At 28.6% G+C, this 16,831-nt stretch overlaps 1 protein-coding gene across 1 annotated transcript in view; it reads right to left on the minus strand.

Annotated features, from left to right (window-relative positions):
• LOC108906240 (calpain-9-like) overlaps nucleotides 1-16,359 on the minus strand; it is a 287,355-nt gene extending 270,996 nt beyond the window's left edge. The window contains exon 1 of the mRNA XM_018709456.1: nucleotides 16,210-16,359. The gene's annotated coding sequence lies outside the window, so the exon portion shown is untranslated. The remainder of the gene's footprint in view (nucleotides 1-16,209) is intronic.
• Between the last annotated feature and the right edge of the window lie 472 nt (nucleotides 16,360-16,831).

The raw sequence follows: 16,831 nt of genomic DNA on the forward strand, positions 1-16,831 counted from the left end.
TGATTAATTTGCTCCATCGTCAGCATCAATAATTGATGATCTATCAACAAATAATTCGATCAACTGTAATTTTGGGAAGCTCAATTTGCAATTTTGAAACAGAATGATTGATTTTAATTGATATAAACAAAAATAAATAGTAAAACGGTTTATCCAACTAAATTAGTAGCAGTAAAAAGGGGCGGCCTCAGCCTGGCAATTAGGCCACAAGTGGGCCCTTTTTGCCTACCCCGCCGTCCCATCACCTAACCACTCTCTGCCTCTGACCCTCGAACCTACCCGACGCCCTGATGACCGCCAGGACTTTGGTCCATGGAAGATCTCTCACCTCAACCCCTTGCAGCTCTTCAGCACCAAAGACTTTATGTCTTATTCTCCCGTAGCTGTATGAAAAGGGCTGTTTTGTTTCAATTAACTAAAGTGTCTTTTTGACACTTAGGAAACAATACTAAAATGTCAACATTATTCAAATTTATAAAAAAAAATGTTTTGAAGGTGGACAATTGTGGCAATTGTTTTCTTTTTTGTAATTCAACTGGTTTTCATTGGCGCATCAAATGTATCCATGACATATTTAATCAAGATATACTTAGTTAAAATACAGCCAAATATTATTATACGTTCTTAGTTTTTTTCTTTTTACATTATCATGTATGAAAGATATAGTACATATAAGTTATTGGATTGTACGGAAAAAAAATTCATGTAAAACTTCACAAAAATTTTAAAAAATTCAAAAATAATTATCCATAAATGATATCCATAATGAATATCAAGATATGGATCCAAATAAAATATTTCTAGAAAATCAAGTACGGGAGATCCAACTGCTATGTATTGTTTATGTTCTTAAGAAATACGAGAAACCCTGCAAATATGTCGAAATTAATTCACCCTGCACATATAAAAAGTGTTTTATAAATCCATCCATGTCAAAAGAGGAAAATATTAGTTGCATTATTATAGATCAAAAGACCTTAATTAATCTAAGGTCCAATGCCACTGGTATCGAAGATAAATGGTGTTGAAGTTAAAAAAATATCGTGCTTATTCAAGTACGAAGTCTGTTCAGAAAATAACAGACCTATATTTTTTTAAATTTTATTATTAATTTTATAAATCGATAGTCTTCGGCTAATAATTTATCTAATTAAAATGAAAAATTAACTGAATTGATATACAAATCTGGTTAAAATACTAGAAAACTTATCTAAAAACATTTTTGATAAAGAAGATACAGTTTCTAAATATTGTAACGAACATGTCTTAGAATCTGTATGGATTTAAATCAAATCAACCTGTATACGAACTAGAACATACTGCAATGCTTTATTTTGTTTTTTCGTCGTGTAAATTTAGTTTTAAATAATTTGTAATTCACATGCAAGTAACATAATTAATTATGCTTACATATACCTACATTCCACAGTGAAATTTTACATGAAAATCACGAACATGCACTTGATTTTCACATTTACGGAATATATAAACCTCATTTTGTAAAGAAAACTACGATTAATTATTCAACAAATCCTAAATCCTTTAACAAACGCGTATAGCATACAAAACATAAACTCTTTCATATATAAAGAAATTTGATTTTTTAGTAATATCTGGTGGCAGTTGACCAAAAATAACATACAAAAAATTTACGCATAAAGTAATAGTTAAGTAATAGATAAAATTTTATAAAAATAATTGTCAACAATTACGAGTATATTATAGAATAAAATTCATTTAAAAAACATTGATGCTATCAATAACAGTTTTCAATTAAATAACTAAAATAGTAAATCTATGAAAGACAATACTTTGTAGGTTTGTATAAAAAATATTCGATAAAATCTTAAAAAATATTTTCACTACACCAACAAAACATTGAAATAATAATTTTTCTTATACATATTTATTTAATTAATTTAGAAGCAACTTATAGCTAAATAAAAATAATCAGGTCAATAGGGTGGAAAATGTTAAGAGTAGAGTCAAGTTATGTCTAGGAAGCATCGAATGTTAAAATATTTCAAAGTTCTCTAAATTATCAAGAAATGGACCTTTTGAGGCAATGTGTAAAATATGGAAATTATTTTGATCAAAAGAATGTCCGGTTTTTATTAAATGATTTATGAAATAGGAAAAACCTGAATCTGAATGTACCTCTATTTTAAATGTTTTTTTTTAATAAAATTAGTTTAAAAATTTGAAATTTACATGTACAGGAAGGACAATATCGATGGGAAGTTTTATCAAAAATTCAAAATCGTATGAATTTACGATTTTTTTTCCCTATGCTATGCTATGTTCTACTAATACAAGTACATTAAGAAAGTTTTGCCGTTTTTCGATCCGATATTAGAACTGGGTTAACATTGCCATTATCTGATATTCTGTATTTCTCAAACGGAAAAATAGCAAGATGCTGTTCTTTTTTTTCAAGATTGGCCCACCCTTTACAAAAATGTTAAATAAATTCTATAAAAGAAAACAAAATAGTGAAAATATTTTGTTTTGGGTACACCATCGAACTAGATGACAGGTTTGGTTATAAACTAATGCAAAAAATTAAAGGGTCAAAAGAATTTCCGAATTTTTCCGTGATTTTTGACAGACTGTATTTAGGTGAAAAATTTCCTGTAACATGCTGCCGCGACTTTTCGGAAAAATTTTTTTTTTTCATCTTTTACTCGAATTTTAAAAAACAGGAAAAAAGGGTAATTTATGGTTTTATGGAAATATTCACGAAATGACTAATGTTAAGCATGACTTTTTACAGTCCGATATATCCAGAAGAACCCTGTGAAGTTTCATCTCGATCTAGCCAACCGGCGTTTGTTTGTTTCAGTCATACTTTTGAAAAAAATTAAAGGGTCGCGTTTTTTGAGCTTAAACACTTCATAATCATCATTAAAATGGAAAAAAATTGAAAAAAAACATTTTTTGAGGTTTTTTCACATTTTTGCCCAAATAACGTTTAAATTGATGAAAAAAAGTTGTTTTTTCAAGAAAAAAGTTTTTCCGAAAAGTTGCAGCAGCATGTTATAGGAAATTTATTCCAGTTTTCGAAACTGCCCTTAAATTCTCTGTACGACCATTTCTCGCTAAAATATCGATGATTAAAGACAAAAGGATCCTTTTCCATTAAGTCCGATGTTTCGTTGAAAAATGGTCGTATCGAAATGAAAAAAAAAAAAAGGAAATTGAAGCTGAATAAACAAGCTATCTGGTCCATGTAATGGCTTAGCTGAAAAAAAATTTTTCAAATTTCTTAGAATTCCATGATAACCGTTGCTTAGAGCATAAAAATGTTTTTTTTTTTAATTCCCGATACGACCATTTTTCACCTAAATACAGTCTGTCAAAAAACACGGAATTTAGGAAATAGGCCCATTCAGTAGAATTTTTTTTGCATATTTCAAAAGTTTACCCTTTAATTAGTTAGTATGCCAAAATTCAATTTTTTGTTTCAACGAGAAATGTGTGAAATAAATTAATGAAAACAGAGCGCGAAAAAACGTTGAGCAACCATTGCCTGACGTCAACGGGCGACTAGCAGAACACTCCACTCGCGCTCACGCTCGCTCTCATCCCATTCTGTGTTAATACATTAGGTGTGTGGTTCGCTTGGCAGTTTCGTTAATCATTGTTTTTATGTCTAAATGGGTCGAAACCGAGGATTGTACAAATATTGTATAGTTCCAGGCTGCAAAAGTACCTCAGGATCGACTCCGAATAAAATATTTATTTCATTACCGAAAAATGAAGTATGTGTGATGTTATCCACGGTTTCACCAGCTACGGTATGCAACTCAAAATCACCTTCGTTTTTCTTTGGTTGCGCGTCTAGTAAAGTTGTAAAATATTATTATTTGAACATTTAGAGCACAATTTTCAACTCTATGCCGGAAAAAAAATTCTACCCCATCTAAATGTTCGTGTTCACAAAAAATTCGAAATACGTTGGCGAGAGGGGATAAGCAGTTAAGAACCACTCTCGTTTTTCTTTGGTTGCCCGTCTTGGGGGTTGTAAATATTATTATTTGAACATTTGAAAAACTGAACACTTGACGTTTTTTATTTCTTTTAAATCTTTTTATTACTGAAAGCAGAGTAATGAAAATCGGTACATAAGACAATATACTGTACCTGTTAAAACATCGTCCATACCTCCTAGATACTTATGTTTTCAACCAACTTTTGATTTTCTTACAGGCGCCAAATTAGATTTTTACATCATTAGATGAGGCATTAAATTTCGAGTTTAACGATGTTGGATGAAGGGATTTTATTAAGGACGTTTAATTATTTAACTGAATCGTTGTTGTCATGAAAAAAAAACAAATAAAAATCTTGACGATTCTGTTTAAAATTGTACAAACTATCATTTACTGCTGTAAATAAGTGCTCAAATTTTTCAATAATAAAAAAGATGTGGAAGAAATAAGAAAAACCAAGTTTTCAGTTTTTTTAAGATATTTCAAGAACAGTGCAACTTAACTCCAATTTCCTTTCAAAATCCGAAATGGCATGAAAATATGCAACTGCCTTGCAATTTAGCCAACTCTGTATATCTTCTAATTCTGGAGATACTCTTACTTAGTCAGAACTGAGCCGCGGAACATAGGCGTACGCATTATTTATTAAAAAGCAATAAATTAAATTGTCTACAGCAGCGGATAGGAATTAACTACGCAACATACGCACGATAACAAAGGCAACAGTATACTAATGTGACGTGAACGTAAAAAGCATTCTGAGGCAGCGGCTCGCACATATCTCGCTTGACCAGCTTGGCATGCCTTTGAATTGCGGCTCTCTCTGACGGTCCTACTACTAGTATACACTTTAAAATTGACTACTCTGTATAACTAATAATATTTTGGCATTTCTACTACCTATAGTACTATTTTAGCATACCTTAGATATTTACCATCGGTTGTAGCTGACACAAGTTGATTAAACTCCGTGAAACAACGTAAAATGTTAGATATCAAGCAAATCCGTTAGTTTATAAGTATTATAATTCAAAAATGTTATAACCTCATCACTTTTCTCCCTCCTCACACCTTACACATACATAATAAATGTCCAATTTCGCACATATCGAGGGGAACTCAACGGTACAATCATCTGCGAGATCATCTGTTTATTTTATTTTTATGGTACGGTACATCCGAGCCTTTTTCGAGTAATTTAATAAAATAAGTTTACGCTGGCGAATGTGTAGGATTTTACCGTTTGTTTACTTTAATTGGAATAAGCTCGCAATTTCTTGCGATGCATTCCTCGAAATAAAACCGAATCGAAACAAGATATAATAAGAGATGATAACTATAACAGTAATAGTATAATTTTATGATGTAATCATGAAGCAGTATGAGGAATCGATCAGAATATAACATGCATGTCGCCAAAGTGTATTCCCTTAAGTTAGGTACTTAAGTTAATAAATCGCAACAATTTAATGAATTAATATTGTGCCGAAGATGCAGAGGAAAGTTATCGTCTCATTTTAGAAAAAATAACGCATGTTTTCGAAAGAGCATCTCAAATAACACACGATATTTATCGAGATAGAATTCCAAGAAAAGAAAAAGCCAATAAAGTTCTGTGATCAGAACTACTATAACAATTTACCGCGGCAGAAGCGTACCTTGAAATTTTGCGTGTTATTTTCAAAATATTGGAGTATACAGGCTGTTACAAATTCGCTTCTCAATACAGGGATCTCGAAGAGATACGAACTAGTTTAAATGGGGGCAAAAATGAAGTTGATGATGGCCCTGAAGAGACGAAACGTTACATATAAAAATTGATTATGCCATTCGATTGAGGGCAAAAAGTTGCCATGAGAAAGTGTTCTTTTTTGAATAGGGCCTTAAACAAGACTCAAATGAAACAAAATTGGATTTTCAAAATTTTGGTTTTTTCAAATATTTCGAAAATAAATCATGTTAGCCTTGATTGAGAGGTATACTGTTGGTCCCCTGATTACGCAACTTTGCCCCCATTTAAGCTACTTCGTACCTCTTACCGTTTCCGAGATCCCGGTAGTGAGAAGCAAATTTGTAACAGCCTGTATATAAGGTAAATATACATTTATAGAAAGAAGATTTTTTGGATTAAAATGTGTTTTTATTTAAAAGTAAAGTAACTCCCTTGTCATTCATAATACAGAAAAAAAGTTTATATAAAAGTTGTATAGAATCAAAAACCTAAAGGAAAAAAATAATTTGAAACATACAGGCCGATGAGCAAAAATGGGACACACCATATATTACAATTTTTTTAGAACACCCTGTATATTCTTATACATATGGATTTCTGAGAAAATTCTATATATGGTAATATAACCAGTTTAACATTTTAGTGCGGGGTTGCCAAGTTATGTAGAAAATTCTTCGAATTTTGGAAAAATATATGACTTCGAAGAAGTTGTATTAACTTTCAACTACTAACACAATATTTGACAGAGTTATAGGCAAATGTTAGGCAAAGACTCCTATTTTAGCTAATATCGATATTTTATACAAGGCATTTTTATAGTACGATCATTTTTAGAAAGTTCTAACTTGATTTTCTAAAATTTTTCAAATGGAACACCCTGTATTTTATTGTTCTATTTTATTCACATATCAGTCCACTCCAACTTTTATTAAGTATGTTCTACACCTAAAGTTGTTAGTTTTTAAGATATAGCAACATTTCTGGAAAAAACTAATTTTTATTATTTTCGGTCGCACGAAATGGCTTTGGAAAAAACTGTCACATTGTATCAACTTGTCAGTTCATAATTTATCATTCCATTTTGAGTTAATTTTATTAAGTAGTTAATATTTATTAGTTGTTATACTATAAAATAATAAAAATTAGGTTTTTTTTTCAGAAATGTTGCTATATTTTAGAACTAACAATTTTAGATATAGAACATGCTTAATAAAAGTTGAAGTGGACCGATATGTGAATAAAATTAAACAATAAAATACAGGGTGTTCCATAAAAAATTTTTAGAAAATCAAGTTTACACTTTCTTAAAATGATCGTATTATAAAAAAATGCCATGTATAAAATATCGATATTAGCTAATATAGAAGCCTTTGTCTAACATTTGCCTATAACTCTGTATAATTATTTTGTTCCAAGTGTTAGTAGCTGAAAGTTAATACAACTTCTTCGAGGTCATGTCTTTTTCAAAATTCGAAGAATTTTCTACATAACTTGGCAACCCCGCACTAAAATGATAAACTGTTTATAATACCATATACTGAATTTTCTCGGAAATCCATATGTTTAAAAATATACAGTGTGTTCCATTTAAAAAATGTATTATTTGACGTGTCCCTTTTTTACTCATCGCCCTGTATGTTTCAAATAAATTTTGTAGTTTAGGGTTCTATGATTCTGTACAACTTTTACATAAACTTTTTTTCTGTATTATGAGTAACAAGGGAGTTATTTTACTTTCGCACACTAATGGCCCACTCTGTGTGTACAGGGTGTCCCAAAAAATGTAGTCATACCTCGAGTCATACAGTAATCACAGATTCCTGAGCTAAAAACAATTAATCTCGAAATGGAAATACTATTATTTCTCATTGTATACAGGGTGTCCTGATATTAATAGGATAGAGGACGCGTAGATTCCTGATGACAAAATAATACGGTGTAGCTAATCTTATCTTAGTTCAAACGTCCAAAGACACGTATAACAAATCGGTTTCAAAAATACAATACCTATGTACGTTTTCAGACACGAAATTTGAATAATTCCAAATTTTTCGAATTTTCACCACCAAGAACGGCTGTGACAACATTTTCAAAAAAATGGCGATGTTTCGCATGGTACTAGCTACATCCTGGACAGATTTACCTTCGCGCAACTCACTCGGTTTCAAATATACAATACCTATTTTCCTATTTACGTTTTCAGCCACGAAATTTGAATAATTCTAAATTTTTCGAATTTTCACCCCCAAGAACGGTAGTGACAACATTTTCAAAATAATGGCGATGTTTCGCATGGTACTAGCTACATCCTGGACAGATTTACCTACGCGCAAATCACTCGGTTTCAAATATACAATACCTATTTACGTTTTCAGCCACGAAATTTGAATTCTAAATTTTTCGAATTTTCACCCCCAAGAACGGTAGTGACAACATTTTCAAAAAATGGCGATGTTTCGCATGGTACTAGCTACATCCTGGACAGATTTACCTTAGCGCAACTCACTCAGTTTCAAAAATACAATACCTATTTACGTTTTCAGCCAAGAAACTTGAATAATTCTAAATTTTTTGAATTTTCACCACCAAGAACGGCGGTGACAACATTTTTAACATTATGGCGATGTTTCGCATTGTATTATCCTGTATAAATTTTGTCAATAAACTGATTTGGAAATTTCTTGTTCTAGGCGCTAGAGGGCGCTACAAAATGTACCCTTAGTTCCTAGAGTCAAAAACGCCCCGACGAGTATATCTGGCTTCGTATTAGGTATTACAAACTAAAGTATTAGGTACATCTGACAACCAAAACAATTGGTTTCAAACATGATTATTTGAAAGNAAAACGCCCCGACGAGTATATCTGGCTTCGTATTAGGTATTACAAACTAAAGTATTATGGTACATATGACAACCAAAACAATTGGTTTCAAACATGATTATTTGAAAGACAGATGTACGCAGGAATAATTGATATAAACACAAAGCATATTAATTTTGACTTTGCTGGAGTTGAAGGCGGTGCTCCACAAGGATCTATTTTGGGACCACTATTGCTTTTGTTGTATATTAATGATGTTTCAAATTCAGACGCAGAATTTTCGTCGTTTATTAACCACACCAAGTTACTAATGCAGTAAAATTAATATAACATTAAAATTGCGTGGAACAACAGATAAGTACCACCTTAAAATTAAATAACATTCAAATACATCAAGATTTTTGGCATCTATCGACTCTCAATTGGTTTGGATGGGATGGGAAAATTTAAAAACTAAGCTAGTTCAAGTCGTACATGCAATATTGACTATCAAAAGAAATGTTTTATTTTCATTTGAAAACATTTTCTAATATAAGCCAGTTTCACTCATTGTTATAAAAAATGTCAATTAACCATCTACGTTTAAAATAACAAACAAAAACAATTAATCAAAGACCCGGCTCTGACGAATTAATCATATAAAATTTACTTTAAGTATCTGTAGTTAATAATACTTAATAGCATTTAATAGAATTACTTAATTACATTTAATGGTACATAAAATATGTATTACCTACCAAGTTGCGTTGCAACATCTAGTTATTTATTAAATATTACTCGCTTTCTCAAACAGATTCTTAAGGCAAATGTCAACAATTTCACGCAATATAGGTACGTGTAAGTAGGGTGAAATATGTTGTTATTATCACAAATATGATTACTGTTATCCATTTATATGTATATCTGCCTACAGATTTAAAAATATAAGAATGTAAGACTATAAGAAATGTAAGAATATAAGGGTAAGAAATATAAGAATTTAAGAATGTAAGAATATAAGAATATAAGAATATAGGAATATAAGAATATAAGAATATAAGAATATAAGAATATAAGAATATAAGAATATAAGAATATAAGAATATAAGAATATAAGAATATAAGAATATAAGAATATAAGAATATAAGAATATAAGAATATAAGAATATAAGAATATAAGAATATAAGAATATAAGAATATAAGAATATAAGAATATAAGAATATAAGAATATAAGAATATAAGAATATAAGAATATAAGAATATAAGAATATAAGAATATAAGAATATAAGAATATAAGAATATAAGAATATAAGAATATAAGAATATAAGAATATAAGAATATAAGAATATAAGAATATAAGAATATAAGAATATAAGAATATAAGAATATAAGAATATAAGAATATAAGAATATAAGAATATAAGAATATAAGAATATAAGAATATAAGAATATAAGAATATAAGAATATAAGAATATAAGAATATAAGAATATAAGAATATAAGAATATAAGAATATAAGAATATAAGAATATAAGAATATAAGAATATAAGAATATAAGAATATAAGAATATAAGAATATAAGAATATAAGAATATAAGAATATAAGAATATAAGAATATAAGAATATAAGAATATAAGAATATAAGAATATAAGAATATAAGAATATAAGAATATAAGAATATAAGAATATAAGAATATAAGAATATAAGAATATAAGAATATAAGAATATAAGAATATAAGAATATAAGAATATAAGAATATAAGAATATAAGAATATAAGAATATAAGAATATAAGAATATAAGAATATAAGAATATAAGAATATAAGAATATAAGAATATAAGAATATAAGAATATAAGAATATAAGAATATAAGAATATAAGAATATAAGAATATAAGAATATAAGAATATAAGAATATAAGAATATAAGAATATAAGAATATAAGAATATAAGAATATAAGAATATAAGAATATAAGAATATAAGAATATAAGAATATAAGAATATAAGAATATAAGAATATAAGAATATAAGAATATAAGAATATAAGAATATAAGAATATAAGAATATAAGAATATAAGAATATAAGAATATAAGAATATAAGAATATAAGAATATAAGAATATAAGAATATAAGAATATAAGAATATAAGAATATAAGAATATAAGAATATAAGAATATAAGAATATAAGAATATAAGAATATAAGAATATAAGAATATAAGAATATAAGAATATAAGAATATAAGAATATAAGAATATAAGAATATAAGAATATAAGAATATAAGAATATAAGAATATAAGAATATAAGAATATAAGAATATAAGAATATAAGAATATAAGAATATAAGAATATAAGAATATAAGAATATAAGAATATAAGAATATAAGAATATAAGAATATAAGAATATAAGAATATAAGAATATAAGAATATAAGAATATAAGAATATAAGAATATAAGAATATAAGAATATAAGAATATAAGAATATAAGAATATAAGAATATAAGAATATAAGAATATAAGAATATAAGAATATAAGAATATAAGAATATAAGAATATAAGAATATAAGAATATAAGAATATAAGAATATAAGAATATAAGAATATAAGAATATAAGAATATAAGAATATAAGAATATAAGAATATAAGAATATAAGAATATAAGAATATAAGAATATAAGAATATAAGAATATAAGAATATAAGAATATAAGAATATAAGAATATAAGAATATAAGAATATAAGAATATAAGAATATAAGAATATAAGAATATAAGAATATAAGAATATAAGAATATAAGAATATAAGAATATAAGAATATAAGAATATAAGAATATAAGAATATAAGAATATAAGAATATAAGAATATAAGAATATAAGAATATAAGAATATAAGAATATAAGAATATAAGAATATAAGAATATAAGAATATAAGAATATAAGAATATAAGAATATAAGAATATAAGAATATAAGAATATAAGAATATAAGAATATAAGAATATAAGAATATAAGAATATAAGAATATAAGAATNACACACCACAGAAATGAGACAACCCCCAAATCCAAAAGCCAAAGGCTTGTGCGGAAGGGGGCTGCACTTGAAAAAACGCGGACAAACACCCATTATCTATCGACATTGCCAGTGCCGATACCGGGGATCGAACGAACCCGTCCCAGAGTAGGAAGCCTAACCGAGAAATGCTTGCCACCGCATTCTCGACCGACTGCGCTACCGTGGCGATAAAATATTATAGGATTATTCACCACAAAATGTGTAAAATACTGTCAAAATTGGACTCTTTTTACTTTTTATGCGCAACAAAACGTTTGCTCTAAAAAGCGATAAATGTGTAACAGACTGGAAAACAAATATTAACAATTTTATTTTGCATCGATTGCATTGCATAATCGACAAGGAAAATCAGTCATTTGGGGAAAAGTAAAAACTTTCGATACTTTGAGGATCCATATCAACAAACTGCCTTTGGAATGAGTATCTAATGAAAATACTTGGACAACAATAAATATTATGACTTCATACCTAAGAAAATATAACGAAAAAATGAGGAAACAAAATAGAAAAGTGCGTTCAAGATTCAACCACTCACGGTCGTATAAAAATGACGACAAAAACTGAAAGTGGCGATATATTTGTACTTAAAAATAAAGTAAAAAGCAGTTTGAATTGAAATCCTAACTGCTCCTGTTTGTAAGATATTATAATTTTTGTTTTTTTATAAGAAAACTTTATGATATATCACAATAGGTAAGAATTACGATGGTTAAAAATATTTTTATGGAATTTTGAATAGGTCTTAAATTTTGTATAAGTAATCAATTTTAAATAAATAAATAATAATTTAAAATATGAACACACACACACATACACAAGTTTATTATTTTTTTAATTATGAAAATTAGTTATTCTATTTTTTTTTTCAATCTAACATGTACCGTACGTATTGTATAATTTATCCCCAAGAAAATATAGTTATATTGATTGTAATTGGATGGCGCTTTGCTATCCACATTCGGAAAATTAGCATCGTAGATTTTCTTTTTCCAATTGCAGGTGTCATCAAATATATTTATCTAAATATCGATTATAGTAGTTTGTTTGGAAATAAAATGTCTCTTCATCCATGTCTCTTCTCCATTTGAAAAATATTAATGAACTCCGTAATGCTTTAAAAAGCACATATGTTTCTCAAACCGTCAAAATCCATGTTATTCTAGATCATTTGAAACAAGCAACTGTGCCCTTGAACAACGATGGTTTAGGAGTATGGTCTGAACAAGCTGGGGAATCGATTCATAGAGAGTTTGTTAAATTTTGGGAAAGATTTAAAATAAATATGATCGAAGATCAATTTTGCCCAAAACGATTAAAAGAAGCAGTAACTGCTTTTTCATCTCAGGACATTTAAAATTACATTTGAGATTACTTTCTATACCATATAATTTTAAAATACTGACTTTATTAACAAACATTTATATTTTCNGGTGTGTTTTTTATGAAGATTAATGCATCAAGGGTGCAAAGTTCAGAAATGTAATAAAACTAGAAATTTTGGAGACAGCTAAGTTATAAACATTGATACATTATTGGAAATTAGAATGTTCGGCTTAGGTATTCTTAGTATTTATATTGCCAAAAGGTGACGCTTTGATATTTAAAAGGATTATTGAAAATAATGGTTTTTATGGAATCTCAATGTAAACTTGTATAATTAATTTGTCCCATTTAAAATAAAAAATAAGGAAAACGAATATAATCCTCATCTAAGTAACTGCAATCGAATAAAGAGCCGCCTTTTTTGTAGAGACGACAGATAGATTTAGAAATGTCTACATCAGTCCGTTTTTTGTTACTTTTTCGTTCTCCGTTACCCTTGAAAATAACCAGGTGTTGTCACAAAGTGTTATTCAGTACTGGATGCTGATGTTGAAAGTTAAAAAATTACTAGTTTTAAGGCCTCATATGGATTAATTTTCTCAAAGACACAACGAAGCCTTTAAAAACTAATTTGAGCAGAATCAGCTGATACTGACCTAGACATTGGTGCAAACAAAGATCCAGGTAATATTGAAGGATTATTCACCACAAAATGTGTAAAATACTGTCAAAATTGGACTCTTTTTACTTTTTATGCGTAACAAAACGTTTGCTCTAAAAAGCGGTAAATGTGTAACAGATGGAAAACAAATATTAACAATTTTATTTTGCAGAATCGACAAGCAAAATCAGTTAGTCATTTGGGGAAAAGTAAAAACTTTCGATACTTTGAGGATCCATATCAACAAACTGCCTTTGGAATGGTATCTACTGAAAATGCTTGGACAACAATAAATATTATGACTTCATACCTAAGAAAATATAACGAAAAAATGAGGAAACAAAATAGAAAAGGCGTTCAACCACTGATTTGATGAAAAAGGCTGTGGTTGAAATAGTGAAAGTGATATGGATGAATGTAGAACGTTAAACATTAAAGATGAAGTGTGCGAAAAACGAAGGTCTAGGCAATGTGCATGTTATTTTATAATGACCAAAAGGAACTAGATGCGAAAATTATTCAAAAGCAAAATGTAAATATCAAGTTTTATACGAAAAAGCTAGACTTAAAACAAACCTTAATTAAAAAATATTTAAAAAATACTTTGTTTACTTAACCTATTTTTTATGTACACATACATAATATTAAAAAAAAACAGTTTTTAATAATAATTAATAAAACAAACATTTTTTTAGCTAGCATTAATTTTTATAACAATTTCTAAGAATAGACTATTGATTTGGAAGAAAATAACAGGTACACCAGTTTTGGATTGTTTAATAGTTTTCATTCTTTTTATTTTGTCCCAAGGGGACATACAATAAAGTGATTTTCCATTTTTTTTTCCAAAAAGGAAGCAAGATACGAAAAAAATTCAAGAGGCAAAAAGTTGTATTTTTAGTTCCTTAATGTGAAAAAAAACTTATAAAAGTTTTAAAAAAGTCAGTGGCGCACATTTTTTTTGTAAAAAATATTGGTTAAGGTGCCCCCGGGACGCCATTGGTCTTAATAATGTTTATCTAGTTGGGGGTAATTAGCTCCTTTCTACCATAAATAACACTGCCAAATTTCAACAAAATCGGCTAAAGGATTATTAATATTTTTACGAAAAAACGATTTTTTTTGAAAAGTTTAACATCCTATGTCTTGAAAACGAAGCATTACCAGACCTATGTTTATATAATATAGTTTGGCCACCTACNTATTTTTTTATTAATAAACGAAAAGTTTTAAAGGAAAATTGCTAGAGAGGTAAACGTTTCTAAAAGGACCAGTTTATCTAATGCGTATTTTTGGATATCGAGTTTTTACGAAATATAAAAGTTATGGCAAAAATGGCTTGGTTATTTCAACCCCTTTCGAGGGGTTAAAATTTTCGAAAAATAGTTGAAAACTCGCATCTGTATTAGTAAACAACCTGTAAAAAATTTGTTATTTGTACCTCGTTCGGTTTTCAAATTACAGCCAATTTTCATAATTTTTTTGGAAACTTTGATGGCCCATATCTCTTCAGGGGTGAACATTTTACTAAGGCGATTTTTTGCAGATCGTGTTCTTTTGAAATGTAGATTCACTGGTATCATTGGTGCTACTCCATTCAAAAACACCCTGTATATAAACTTCCGTCGAATTTTTTTTTCGTCGTTTTTATTACGACATCCTCAGGTCTCTATACGATGGGTAGTGCACCTGGACATTTTAATATAAAATTGGGAGTAGATATTGATGTTTTTTATTTTAAATACGAAATTAAAAAAAATTAACTTACACGCATCGTTGTATCGTTGAAAAAGTCTAATAGTGTTTTTATATATTTCATGTTACACATTTAAATTTAATTTAAAAAAGAAAGTAGGAAGATAAGCAACTTTATCCCTTTTTTTTACTTATTTTTCACCCTCTCACAAAAATTCAGAACGTTTGTTTTAAAACAAGAATAAGAAAAAACTATAAACTTAGAACTTTTTCCAATTATAATCATTAACATCATTAATTGTTCTATGAGCACAAGAAAGGTGTTAAAAGCTGTAGAAAATAAACTGTAGTAAAACTAATGAAAACGAGACTTTTGTCAACATTTCTTGTTAATTTGTGAGGCATTAAAATTTAGTCAAATATTTTATTAGAATTTTTAAACTGTATAATATGTAAAAAAATTCAAATAATTCGATAACAATCTGTTGTTCCATATTTTTAGAATAAAGTTCATTGTAGCCTATGTCAAGGTAAAATAACTAAAATGTTTTGTACTATAAAAACTTTTGAGTAGGTAATCAATCATATAGGCAACTTAAAATCTTCATATTAGGTAACACAATAAAACAATTTGTTTCAGACAACAGACAAAAAAATGTTTGTAAATATTCAAACAAGTTCGATAATTTTTTCTGGCTTCCAGTTTTATCCATTTGTTTCATAAAAAAGAGAAAACATAAAAAAATGTATTCAAAATAATCATGTGCAACTCCTAAAATCTTAATATATTGTGTATAACAACAACAATGGACAAAGGAAGAAACACTAGCCACACGCGCATAAGCAGCGTACAAATTTTCCCTCCGAAAGATTTCATTCTTTGTACAAAATAAAATCCGAAACTCACCTGAAAATTAACCGGCGTTCCAACAAATTCACTGGCACTTCACACTAAAAAAGCTAGCGACACCGCGCGAAACCCCAACAATACGCGACGAAACTGACAGTCCCGGTATAAACAAAAAACGCACGTGAGCTTCCTAAGCTACCTTGATGAGTCGCGGCGCGAACTGAAAGTAGCGAACATCGTGGAAGAAAAGCTGCGCGTCTCGGAGGCCTAGGCTAGAGCGGGCGCGGCGTTGCCAAAGCGAGGAAAATTTCTCCATTCGTGAGGATAATACAATTTTATTTGGCAGGTGAAAATAAATGGTAATTTGGATTTTGCGTCACAAAAATTTTATTAATGTTTAAAAATAAGTGTTTTATTGCAATGAATTAAATTATAATTTTAATTATTCCGAATATGCTAACTAGATTTGTTTGTAAATGAGAGAAATAGTGAAATATTGTACAGTATGAGTAATTTCAATTTACTTTCTGTAGGTCTGTAACAAAAAGAGGTTTAAATTAGTAATACTTACTATTTTTGTTGATACAGGGTTATCCAAAAGTCCCGGTACGGCAGAAAAATGCATTTTGGGAAAAAATGTTTCAGGCAAAAGTGTACGGATTTTCCCCTGGCTATCTGA

Source organism: Anoplophora glabripennis, unplaced genomic scaffold (genome assembly GCF_000390285.2).
Source record: "Anoplophora glabripennis isolate ALB-LARVAE unplaced genomic scaffold, Agla_2.0 scaffold21, whole genome shotgun sequence".
NCBI classification, from domain to species: domain Eukaryota; kingdom Metazoa; phylum Arthropoda; class Insecta; order Coleoptera; family Cerambycidae; genus Anoplophora; species Anoplophora glabripennis.